The 13,733-nt window shown below is 34.7% G+C and overlaps 1 non-coding gene across 1 annotated transcript; it reads left to right on the top strand.

The window, feature by feature from the left end:
• Positions 1 to 1,482: 1,482 nt before the first annotated feature.
• Positions 1,483 to 1,586, top strand: LOC130943000 (small nucleolar RNA R71). The gene has a single exon (XR_009071540.1). It is a non-coding gene; the product is annotated as a small nucleolar RNA R71 (small nucleolar RNA).
• Positions 1,587 to 13,733: the final 12,147 nt, after the last annotated feature.

Below are 13,733 nucleotides of genomic sequence, written 5' to 3' on the forward strand. Positions count from 1 at the left end.
TGGGCTGAGCATTGAAGCATTTTCGTGTAGAGACTCTTCTTGGAGTTAAACGCCAGCTTTTGTGCCAGTTTGGGCGTTTAACTCCCACTTTGGTGCCAGTTCCGGCGTTTAACGCTGGGAATTCTAAAGGTGACTTTGAACGCCGGTTTGGGCCATCAAATCTTGGGCAAAGTATGGACTATCATATATTGCTGGAAAGCCCAGAATGTCTAATTTCCAACGCCGTTGAGAGCGCGCCAATTGGGCTTCTGTAGCTCCAGAAAATCCACTTCGAGTGCAGGGAGGTCAGAATCCAACAGCATCTGTAGTCCTTTTCAATCTCTGAATCAGATTTTTGCTCAGGTCCCTCAATTTCAGCCAGAAAATATCTGAAATCATAGAAAAATACACAAACTCATAGTAAAATCCAGAAAAGTGAATTTTAATTAAAAACTAATAAAAATATACTAAAAACTAACTAAATTCTACTAAAAACATACTAAAAACAATGCCAAAAAGCGTACAAATTATCCGCTCATCAGGTATTCCGAGTAGGATTCTGGGATTGGATGACTGTGACGAGCTTTAAACTCGTGATTGTGGGGCGTGATGACAAACACAAAAGAATCAATGGATTCTATTCCGACATGATCGAGAACCAACAGCTGATTAGTCGTGCTATGAAAGAGCATTTGGACCATTTTCACTGAGAGGATGGGAAGTAACCATTGACAACAGTGACACCCTACATAGAGCTTGCCATGGAAGGAACGTTGCACTTTTGCATGAGAGGAATATTATGTTACAGGAATTCAGAAGACAAAGCATCTCCAAAACTCCAACATATTCTCCATTATTGCACAACAAGTAATTATTTCACGCTCTTTTATTTTTTTGTAATTCAAACTGATAATTATAATTGATCTCCTGACTAAGAATAATAAAATAAACATAGCTTGCTTCAAACCAACAATCTCCATGGGATTCGACCCTTACTCACGTAAGGTATTACTTGGACGACCCAGTGCACTTGCTGGTTAGTTGTGCGGATTGCAAAAGTGTGATTGCAATTTCGTGCACCAGTGTCTAAGATTATGAAATCAGTAGGGATGTAAAGGCCTTCAACCTTTACTAACACGTCCTCTACCAATCCATAAGCTTGTCTTACTGACTTGTCTGCCAATTGTAATGAGAATATGGCAGGTTGTACCTCAATGATCCCCAGCTTCTCCATTACAGAGAGTGGCATAAGATTTATACCTGACCCTAGGTTGCACAGAGCTTTCTCAAAGGTCATGGTGCCTATGAGGCGTCTCATTATTCACGGAATTCCTCTCAGAAATGTACATGAACTGGTTATTTGCAACCATATCAATAAGTTCTTGAGCCTCTGCAGGCGTTTTCTTTAGGTGAATGGATCCATCTGCAGAATAGTCCAGTGACATCTTAGAGAACTCAGATAGACCATAATAGTATATATCTATCATGGTCCATTCTGAAAACATGTCAGAAGGACACCTTTTGGTCATCTGCTTGCATCTTTCCCAAGCTTCATAGAGGGATTCACCATCTTTTTGTTTGAAGGTCTGAATATCCACTCTAAGCTTGCTCATCTTTTGAGGAGGAAAGAACTTAGCCAAGAAGGTCGTGACCAGCTTATCCCAGGAGTCCAGGCTATCTTTAGGTTGAGAGTCCAACCATGTTCTAGCTCTGTCTCTTACCACAAAAGGGAAAAGCATGAGCCTGTAGACTTCAGGATCTACTCCATTAGTCTTAACAGTCTCACAGATCTGCAAGAACTCAGTTAAAAACTGGTAGGGATCTTCTTATGAAAGTCCATAAAACTTGCAGTTCTGTTGCATTAGAGCAACTAATTGAGGTTTCAGCTCAAAATTGTTTGCTCCAATGGCAGGGATTGAGATGCTTCTTCCATCAAACTTGGAAGTATGTATAGTGTAATCACCAAGCATCCTCCTTGCATTATTGTTGTTGGGTTCGACTGCCATCTCCTTTTCTTGTTCAAAAATTTCAGTAAGGTTGTCTCTGGATTGTTGTAATTTGGCTTCTCTTAGTTTCCTCTTCAGAGTCCTTTCAGGTTCAGGATCAGCTTCAACAAGAATGCCTTTTTCCTTATTCTTGCTCATATGAGAAAGAAGAGAACAGAAAAGAAAGAGGAATCCTCTATGTCACAATATAGAGATTCCTTTATGTTAGTAGAAGAAGAAAGGGAATAAGAGTGAAGAAGAATGAATAATCCAAACACAAGGGTGAGGATAGGGGCAGAGATTAGAGATGAAAAGAAGTGTTAGTAAATGAATAAATAAATAGAATAAGATGAGAGAGAGAAGTTTTCGAAAACAATTTTTGAAGAGGAGTTAATGATTTTCGAAAATTAAAGGGGAATTAAAATTTGAAATAATTAATTAATTAAAAAAAATTTTGAAAAAGAGGGAGGTATTTTCGAAAATTGGAGAGAGAAAAGTTGTTAGGTAGTTTTGAAAAAGATAAGATATAGTTAAGACAAATAAAAAGTCAACTAGTTAGTTGAAAAAGATTTGAAATTCAATTTTGAAAAGATAAGAAGTTGGAAGATATTTTGAAATCAAATTTTTGAAAGAGATAAAATTTTGAAAAAGATATGATAGAAAAGATATTTTGGAAAAGATTTGATTTTTAATATTAAAATTTTGATTACTTGACTAACAAGAAACTATAAGATATGATTCTAGAATTGAAAGATTGAACCTTTCTTAACAAGAAAGTAACAAATTTCAAATTTTTGAATCAATCACATTAATTGTTAGTAAAGTTTTCAAAATTTTGAAATAAAGATAAGAAAAAGATTTTGAAATTTTTTTTAAATTTTGAAAATAATAAAAAAATGAAAAAGATTTTATTTTTGAAAAAGATTTTGAAAAGATAAGATTTTTAAATTTGAAAATTTGACTTGACTTATAAGAAATAGCTAAGTTTTAAAAATTTTTGACTAAGTCAACTCAAATTTTTGAAATTTTGAGAGAAATAAGGAAAAGATATTTTTTTATTTTTGAATTTTTAATGATGAGAGAGAAAAACACAAATATGACCCAAAACATGAAAATGTTGGATCAAAACTAATGATGCATGCAAGAACACTATGAATGTTAAGATGAACACCAAGAACACTTTAAAGATCATGATGAACATCAAGAACATATTTTTGAAAAAAAATTTATGCAAAGAAAACATGCAAGACACCAAACTTAGAAATCCTCAATGCTTAGACACTATGAATGCAAAAATGCACATGAAAAACAACAAAAAACACAAAACAAGAAAACATATAGATCAAACAAGAAGACTTACCAAGAACAACTTGAAGATCATGAAGAACACATGCATGAATTTTCGAAAGCTTTTAGAAAAATAAAAATAAGAGTATGCAATTGACACCAAACTTAAAAATTGACTCAAGACTCAAACAAGAAACACAAAAATTTTTAAAAAATTCTTTTTTTATTTTATTATTTTTTTATTTTATATTTTTCAAAAAAAATATATAGGAAAAAGAAAATAAGAAATTCAAAATTTTTAAGAAGAATTCCAGAAATCTTTCAATGTTAGCCTAAGGCTCCAATCCAAGGGTTGGACATGGCTTAATAGCCAGCCAACTTTAGGATGGCATTACATGCATTGAGGTGATTAGTTGAAGTCTCATTTCAAAAAGATTTGGATATGGCTTTACAGCCAGCTAGGATTCAACATGCTTCATGAAACTCTAGAATCCATTCTTAAAAATTCTGAAGCCATGGAATAATTTATTTTTAATTAAAATAATTTTTTTTGAAAATAAAACAAAAAGAAAATTACCTAATCTGAGCAACAAGATGACCGTCAGTTTGTCCAAACTCGAACAATCCCCGGCAACGGCGCCAAAAACTTGGTGCACGAAATTGTGATCTCTAATAATGGCATTCAACTTGGTATGTGCGTTTATAACTCAGCACTTTCTTCACAACCTCGCACAACTAACCAGCAAGTGCACTGAGTCGTCCAAGTAATAAACCTTACGTGAGTAAGGGTCGATCCCACGGAGATTGTTGGTATGAAGCAAGCTATGGTCATCTTGTAAATCTCAGTCAGGCGGATAATAAATGGTTATGGAGTTTTCGAATAATAATAATAAATAAACAGAAAATAAAGATAGGAATACTTATGTAAATCATTGATGGAAATTTCAGATAGGCGTATGAAGATGTTGTGCTCCTTCTGAATCTCTGCTTTCCTACTACCTTCATCCAATCCTTCTTACTTCTTTCCATGGCATGCTGTATGTAGGGCATCACCGTTGTCAATGGCTACATCCCATCCTCTCAGTAAAAAAGGTCCAAATGCTCTGTCACGGCACGGCTAATCATCTGTCGGTTCTCGATCATGTCGGAATAGAATCCCTTGATCCTTTTGCGTTTGTCATCACGCCCAACAATCGCGAGTTTGAAGCTCGTCACAGTCAGTCAATCCCTGAATCCTACTCGGAATACCACAGACAAGGTTTAGACTTTTCGGATTCTCATGAATGCCGCCATCAATTCTAGCTTATACCACGAAGATTTTGATTAAGGAATGGAAGGCTCGGTTGTCAGGCGAAGGCAACCATGCGTCGTGCATCAGGAATCCAAGAGATACACACTCTAGCTTTTGCTTGTAGAACGGAAGTGGTTGTCAGGCACGCGTTCATAGGAACGGATGATGATGAGTGTCACGGATCATCACATCCATCAGGTTGAAGTACGAGTAGTATCTTAAAACAGAAATAAGATTGAATTTGAATAAAAGATAGTAGTAATTGCATTAAAACTCGAGGTACAGCAGAGCTCCACACCCTTAATCTATGGTGTGTAGAAACTCCACCGTTGAAAATACATAAGTGATGAAGGTTCAGGCATGGCCGAATGGCCAACCCCCGAAACGTGATCCCAGGAAAAGATACAATCCAGGATGTCTAATACAATAATAAAATGTCCTATTTATACTAGACTAGCTACTAGGGTTTACAGAAGTAAGTAATTGATGAAGAAATCCACTTCCGGGGCCCACTTGGTGTGTGCTTAGGCTGAGCTCGAGCTTACATGTGCAGAGGCTTCTTTTGGAGTTGAACGCCAAGTTGTAACGTGTTTTTGGCGTTCAACTCTGGTTCGTGACGTGTTTCTGGCGTTTGACTCAAGAATGCAGCATGGAACTGGCGTTGAGCGCCAGTTTACGTCGTCTAATCACGAATAAAGTATGAACTATTATATATTACTGGAAAACTCTGGATGTCTACTTTCCAACACCGTTGAGAATGCGCCATTTGGAGTTCTTTAGCTCCAGAAAATCCATTTCGAGTGCAGGGAGGTCAGAATCCAACAGCATCAGCAGTCCTTTGTTAGCCTTCTATCAGAGTTTTGCTCAGGTCCCTCAATTTCAGCCAGAAATTACCTGAAATCTCAGAAAAACACACAAACTCATAGTAAAGTCCAGAAATGTGAATTTAGCATAAAAACTAATGAAAACATCCCTAAAAGTAACTATATCCTATTAAAAACTACCTAAAAACAATGCCAAAAAGCGTATAAATTATCCGTTCATCAAGAACTCCATCAAGGCTTGGAGGCATTACTTTTGAACGATGGAGCTTATTAGAGATCCAAGCATTGGTGGATGTTCAAGGATGGATTCAAGTACAAGCCACCTTGATGAGGAGCTCCCCATAAGTCCAAATTAAGGACAATAAATAAAAGTGCTAGGTAGCAGGGGCGGAGCTACATACATAAAAAAAGGGGCAATGGCCCCCCTAATTTTAATTGTTTACATGTAAATTATATGTAAATTTCAGTTTAGCCCTCTTAAAATTTTTTTCTAGTCTTATTTTATTGTGTAAATATTTATGGCCCCCCTCTAATATTTTATCTAGTTCCGCCCCTACTAGGTGGGAGACACCCCACCATGGTAACATCTTTCTCTTTTCCTTTTTTTAAATATTGGCGATTAGGTTTGATTTCATGTTTTGATTGATTTGTTGAGCTTAGTTGGTAGTCTAGTGTGTTAAATAAGGTTTTATGGTGTTTTGGTAGCTGTTTGGAGGTTTGGAATGCTTGGTTTGGTGCAAGAACTTGGAAAAATTTTGAAAAAACAGAGCACCAACCCACGCGTACGCGTGCCCCAAGCTTTTTTGACCATCCACGTATGCGCGTCAGCCACGCGTATGTGTGGATACAAAATTTTCACCCCTCCATACAAAAAACCTGAAAGTTGTGCGAGTTTTGGGCTGGAATTATGCCTGTAGCACAAAGTCCACCCACGTGTATGCGTCACCCCACGCGTACGCGTCGACACCATTTCACCTATCCACGCTTACGCGTCGTATGACGCGTATGCGTGGATTGCCCTGTTTCACTCACTTCTTTTCTTCTCTTCTTTCCATTTCTTACCTTCTTCTCTCTTCTCTTCTTTTCTTTCCACTCTTCAACCATCATCTAACACTACCAATCACCATCTAACACCATTTATTTTAGTTAGATAATTAGTTAGTTGTTTATATACTTTGTTTATGTATAATTTTCTATTTTTTTTATTATAAGTGTTGGATTATTAATTTTGTTTCCGTTTAGTGATGCTTATTATTAACCAAATGCTATTTAGCATAATTGTTTTTGATGTTCATTGTTGGATTTCCTTTCATTGAGGTTATATTTCGCCACTTGGTTTTGAGTTCTTTATCCTTAATTTTATGCATACCAAGTGAATGAGAATTGCCTTTCAAGCATTCTAAATCTTTTGAATTGCATGTTGTAGCTAGCCAACATGTGGTTGGAATCCTTTTCTTTGATTAGGCAATTTCTTGATGGATGTTGTACATTTATCTTAATGCATTGTGTTTCTTGATCATATGCATCCATATGTTATATATTTGCTTGAATACTTTCATGCTTCTTTATCGCTTGTTTGGTTGTCTTAACCTACGAGTTTAAAGTATTTCAAGCATACTAGGATGGGTGAAGTGCATGCTTCTTTTGTGTAAATTGTGACAACGCTTTTCGTGCTAGTGTGCATATGTTCTAAACCGCACGCAATTTAGAACTCACACACACCTATTTTGCATCAATGTCACACTAATCCACTCACTTCATTCTAGTGATTGACCTCATCCCAACAATTTACGCTTCCTTACTTTTGCATTTATATTTCTTACTATTCTGTCTCCTATTTTCAAGATAAGTCATCATAAGCAAAAAGGGAAGCGAGAGAAAGAACATGCAGCAGCCGGTTGATCCACCAGTTGAAGGTGGCAACCAGTGTAGTCGCCGTACCCCCTTGTTCATCTTAGAATGCACCGAGGACGGTGCAAACTTTTAAGTGTGGGGAGGTCGTCCGACCAGTCAGTGTTTTTGGGTGACAAATTTCTAATCCCAACACTTTTGCATTTTATTTTTTTTAGGTCTTTTAGAAATCTTTGTTGCATTTTCGTATTTTGCATATATATATATGTAATAAGCTTAGTCAAAATCATGATATTTCTCAAGGATTTTATCTATAGGGCATCCCAATTGAGTTGGATGAAAACTTTTTCATTGAACTTGCTTGAAGTATATATGTCGTGGAACATGTTTTGAGCTAAGAACACAAGCATGTGAGTTTTGAGCCTAATTGTGTGGTTACATCTTATAACCACTTATTTTCATTCTTGTGTGTGATTATTCTCTTTCTATGATTGTAATCTTTGATTTGTTTGATTCTTTATGTCCATTATTTTATGTATACATGCATTTATATGATTGAGGCCATTGTTTTATTAGCTCACTTACTCAAATAGCCTACCTTTTATCTTCCATTGTTAGTCAAATTTGAGTCTATTTTAACCCCTTTATTCTTAATTTTAGCACATTACAAGTCTTAAAGCGAAAAACAATATATGTCCTTTAGTCTTTGATTAGCTTAGGCTAGTAAGTGTGTGTATCATTCAAGTGTGGGAAAACGTGGGACATCGGTTGAGATAAAAGTGTATTTTGAGTCTTTCATTGAAAATATTGGAAATTGGGTACAAACTCATGTGTTAATTATGTTTAAACCATATGCATTGGTATCTTTGTATATAAGTCATCAAAAAGAAAAAGAGAAAACAAAATATATATATATATATATATATATATATGTATAGAAAAAAAAGAAGAAAGAAAAGAAAAGAAAAAAAGAAAGGCAATAAGAAGGGGACAAAATGCCCCAAAGTAAAGTTCAACAAGAATCAATGCATATGGGTTATGGTAATCAAAAGAGAATGCATGAGTATGTGAAAAAGTGAAAAATGGGTATTTAGGTTAGCACTTAAATTGTATAGGTTGTCATAGGTTAGGTGGGAAGCTTAAGTTAATCAAAGATTCAAACTTAAAGCTCACTTGACCATATGCATCCTATCTTGACCCTAGCCCCATTAAAACCTATGAAAAGACCTCATGACACTTGTATGCATGCATGAAATAATTGTAGATTGTTAGATGAAAAACAAATCTTGGAAAGCATGATTAGGGGAGAATTGAGTGAATCAACCCTATACACTTGAGTGACTAGAGCGGATACACATCTGGTGAGGGTTCGATTGCTCAATTACATGTTTTCACCTAGAATCATCACTTTTCTTGCAAGTTTGTAAAATTATTTTAATAACTCAATCCAATTGTGGTTTGATTTGGTTTGATTGCCATTGCTTTAACCCCTATGCATATATATACATATTTTCTTGGAAATTGACTTATTTTGACCAAGTAATTGCATCCACATAGATAGTTGCATTCGTTTAGATAGGTTGAATTTAATTAGTTTGCATTGAATAAATGTTGGCACCCTTTATTTCTTTCTTGATTCTAGCATGAGGACATGCTTGGATTTAAGTGTGGGGACGTTGATAAACCCCATTTTTTGGGGTTTATCTAGTGCTTAGTTTAGAGGATTTTATAAACTTTTCTCACATTTATTCAATGATATAGCATGGTTTCATGACTTTTTCCTAATTGGTGCTTAAGAATAAAAAATGCTTTTTAGCCCTTTAATTTGCTAATTTTAATTCACCTCTGATTCCACTAGATGCCTTGATGTGTTTGTTAGTGAATTCAGGTTAAAAAGGCTAAGAATGGATCAAAGGAGTGAAGAGAAAAGCATGCAAAGTGGAGAACTCATGGAAAATCAAGGATTTAGGGTGCACTCACCGACGCACACGCGTGACATATGCTCACGCGTGGAAGATGAAGTCGCATGGCGACACGTACGCGTGGACGGAAAAATGTCCAGCGACATGTACGTGTGACACATGCGTACACGTCGATCTAGATCTAGATCTACTTCTCTTTTGCTTTAATTTTCCTTTTAGCTTTACTTGTTCTAGTAATTTACTTCTATTGTAGTTTCCTTTATTTGTTAATTTTAGTATATGAACTCTTATGTAGATCTCCATTTTCTTTCAATGCAATTTATGATTTCCATATCTTTTTATATTTGCTCTAGTTTTCTATTGTTGATTTCTTGCTTTTGTAGTTATAGCTTCTTTTAATTCTTATAATTTATGATTTTTCTTTTTATTGCCTTCTATGTGTTTGATGAAATATTTCTTTTAGTTATGAGTTAGATTTTTCTCCCCTTGGCTTGTGTTGAGTAATTAGTGACTCTTGAATTATCAAACTCTCTTGTTGATTGATAATTGAAAGTTGCTAGTCGACTTGAATGCCACTAAAACTAGTCTTTCACTATGATTTGACTAGGACTTGTGGTCTCAAGTTGATATCCACTTGACTTTTCTTCATAGTTAGAGGTTAACTAAGTGGAGTAATGAACAATTTTTGTCATAATTGATAAGGATAATGAGGATAGGACTTCTTGTTCTCACTCCTTGCCAAGAGCTTTCTTAGTTGTTAGTTTATTTCCTTTGCCATTTACATTTCTTGTTCATTATTTCAAAAACCCAAAAAAAAAATACTTGTCCCATAACCAATAACAAGAACACTTCCCTACAATTCCTTAAGAAACGACCCGAGGTTTAAATACTTCGGTTATTTTTATTGGGGTTTGACTTGTGACAAACAAATTTTTTATTGAGGAATTGTTTGTTGATTTAGAACTATATTTGCAACGATATTTCATTTGTGAAATTCTTTACCGATAGACAATTTCTCTTCATTAATATTCAACCTAAGAAAGTTGAGCATAATCATTAATTTTCCATATTTCATATGAAGTCACAACAACGAGATGAGATCAGCATTTTTTTCCACTTTTGATTTTTTTTGGGCATTTTTCTCAACTTTTACCTTTTTTGTGGGTAATAATAAATTTAGGAGTGGAGTGGTTTAGGAAGATGAAAAAATTTGCAAAATAGAATTATTTTTAAAATTTTTTAAAAATATGATCTCGCTAAGGAACCAATTAGAGGTGTTGCCAGTTAGAGTCAACTAGTTGAAAAAATTATGGTTCTAAAAATTGGACCAGACTGACCGGTCAAACCGGTTCAATAAAAAATCGACAATGACAATAGTCCGGTCTCATGCCTAAAATCGCCAATTGAAGAACCACCCAAAATCTGCTGAACCAGTCGGTTGGACCGGATCGAGAATTAACTAGTAGGACCGGACCAGACCAAAAATCAGCCAATTCTTTCTAAACGTGTCGTTTTGCTTGATTTAAAAAAAGAAAGAAACCCCACGCATGAGTCACGCCCCTTCCCCTAAACCCCTCCTTCGTGCGTTTCAATGTGTGAGTGTGTCACTTAGCAAAGAACCAAAACCCTTCTTCAAAGTTCAAAAATTCGAAACCAAAATCCTAGCTTCTTCAATAGTTCCACTGCCGCCGTCCGTGGTTGTTGGTGCCGACAACTGTGGTTATCAGCGCCTCCACGGGTTCCCTCTTTGCCATGTCCCAAACCCAAACCTTCCATTCTATCTATGCTCGTCGTCCATCCTCCCGCGGCTTCTCTGTTCAAGCTGTTCCTCGTCATCTCGTCGTCGTCTCGCCACTCGCTATTGTCTCGTTGTCGTCCTGCTCTCCATCGCGCTCCATCGCTATTGAACTCTACCCTGTTGAAGGTTAGTAATAGTGCTTGCTTGTTTTTTCCTTTTATGCTCTATTCTGATTACAGAGATTTTGTGTTGTTGTTGAAATTATTGATAAAAATAGCTTTGTTATGCTGTTGTTTTTTAATTTCTAAGTCTACTGTTTTTGAATTTTTTATGATAGATTTAGGACCAGTTTGGATATGTCCATAAGTAACTTTTTTTACTTTTAACTTACGAAAAGTTATAGCATTAATGTTTGGTGCAATTTTCAAAATCAAATTATAACTTTCTAAAAAGATATTTAATTGCTTATGGAGAAGTTTAAAAAAATGACTTCTCTTATAATAAAAACCTTTTTATCACTATTCTTTTAAAATAAGTACTCTTAGGACTAAAAAATTAAACACAAAATAACTTATTTATAAGCTACTTTCAATATAAGTATTTATTGTTTAAGTTTTTTTTCAAAAGGACTACTTTTTTTAATATAAGTTATGTATTATTATTTGTTGAATAATTATTTGATTTCTAGCTCTACTGTGTTGTTGCTAATTTTAACTTTGTTGATGATTTATTAATTTTAATTATAGATGATAGTATTAATCAAGAAGTAATTATTGATAATAATGCATCTGTAATAATAATTTATCTGTCAATCTTCCTATTTCAAATGATACTGCCAATCTTAATCCTCCTAGTTCTAACGATAGTCAGTTACAAGGTTCTTTTAATTTATGAAAAAAAATATCTAAATTGAAAATATGTTGCTTTAGAAGTAGTGAATGAAAAGTCACAATATCAATGTTTATTTTGTTTACAAGTTTTTAATGGAGGCAAAATTCATAAAATGAAGAAACATTTGGCAAAGATTACTAGAGACGTGAAAAAGTGTCCTAAAATTCCGTATGACATGAAAAAACAGATGGAAAGCTTATTGAAAGAAATTTAGAGCAAGAAAAGGAAAAGAAAAGTAATATTTATTAAAGAAGGTGGTGATGAGATGGAGGATACAATTAATGAAGCAATAGCTCAAGAAGAACAGCTACATACTTTGAGTTAGCAAGTGGTTGGAGGCGAGCCAAAAAAAAAAGCCAAACATTCCTCCTATGCTTGCACCAGGAACAACTCCAGGAGCTCAACTAAGTCTTAAAAGTGTTTTGCAAAACAAAGAGGCGATACACGAGGTTGATAAATGGTTTGCTCGGTGGCTTTTAGATTATAGAATTCCCTTTAATGGAGTGATGTCACCATTTTCTCAAGATATGCTGGATGGTGTTACTGGTATTGAACCTGGTTATAGAGGTCCTTCTTATGATAAATTAAAGGTTCACTTGTTGGCTGATCTTAAAAGAGAATGTCAAATGTTAGTTGATAGTTATAGGAGTGCATGGAGAGAAACTGGATGTACTATCATAGATGATGGTTGGACATATCAAAGACAAAGAACATTGATTAATTTCTTGGTGTATTATTCTAAAGGTTTGTACTTTGTGAAATCTATAGATGCTTCAAGTATGGTAAAAAAAATGCTTCAATATTGTATCACTTGTTTTTTGAGGTGATTGAATGGATTGGCCCTAATGATATTGTGCATATTATGACTGATGATGCAGCCAATTATGTTACTGTTGGTAGGCTTATCAATCAGAAATATGAGAATACTTATTGGTCACCATATACTGCTCATTACCTTAATCTTATTTTGAAAGGCATAAGTAGCATGGCGCATATTTCTAACCTTGCATCACGTGCTTCAAAGATTATAGTATTTGTGTATAATCATATGATTTCTTTATCTTGGCTTAGAAAAAGATCTTCATGAAAAGAAATTGTACGTCCTGGTGCAACTCGTTTTGCAATTGTGTTTATCACATTGAAGAGCATCTTTGAACATAAAGCTAATTTGCAAGCATTGATTGTAGAGCCATTCTTTATTGGTCACAAATTAGGAAGGAGTGTTAATGGTCGAGCTGTGAGTGCTATTATTTTGGATAGCAAATTTTGTGATGATTACTTTACTGCATGTAAAATTGTGGGTCTTTTTATTAAATTACTGAGGATTGTTGATGCTGGTGATAAACCATCTTTGGGATATGTATATGAAGGAATGTTATGGACAGAAGATGCATTTAAAGAGATGTTTAAGCAAAACAAGATTACATATTAGCCGTACACAGATATTTTCAACTCAAAATGGGACAAGCATTTGAAAAAAGATTTTCATACTGCAACCTATTTCCTGAATCCTGGTTTCTTTTTTTATAAAAATTATAAAGAAGCACCAAATGTTATGTAAGGTTTACTTGATCTTGTTACCTTGTATTGCAAGGGTAATAATTTGGATTTAGTTGAGGCAATGAAAGAAGTACATTTATATAGAGATCGGAAGGAAAGCTTCGATAAACCAGAAGTTATTCGAGCTGCAAAAGAACTTAAGCCTGATAAACCACAATTTTATGGTTTATCTTCTATTGAATTTGGTGGATTTTATCAACTTTTTCTATATTTATTTAATGAAATAGCATGGTTTTGTGAATTTCTCATAAATTGTGCTTAAGAGTGAAAACATACTTTTTCGACCCTTAATTTGCTAAATTTAATCCTCTTTAATTTCATTTGATGCCTTGATGTGTTTGTTTAGTGATTTCAGGCTTAGAAGGTAAAGATTGAATTGAAGGAATGAAGAAAAAGCATGTGAAA

This window comes from Arachis stenosperma, chromosome 7, assembly GCF_014773155.1.
Source record: "Arachis stenosperma cultivar V10309 chromosome 7, arast.V10309.gnm1.PFL2, whole genome shotgun sequence".
NCBI classification, from domain to species: Eukaryota; Viridiplantae; Streptophyta; class Magnoliopsida; order Fabales; family Fabaceae; genus Arachis; species Arachis stenosperma.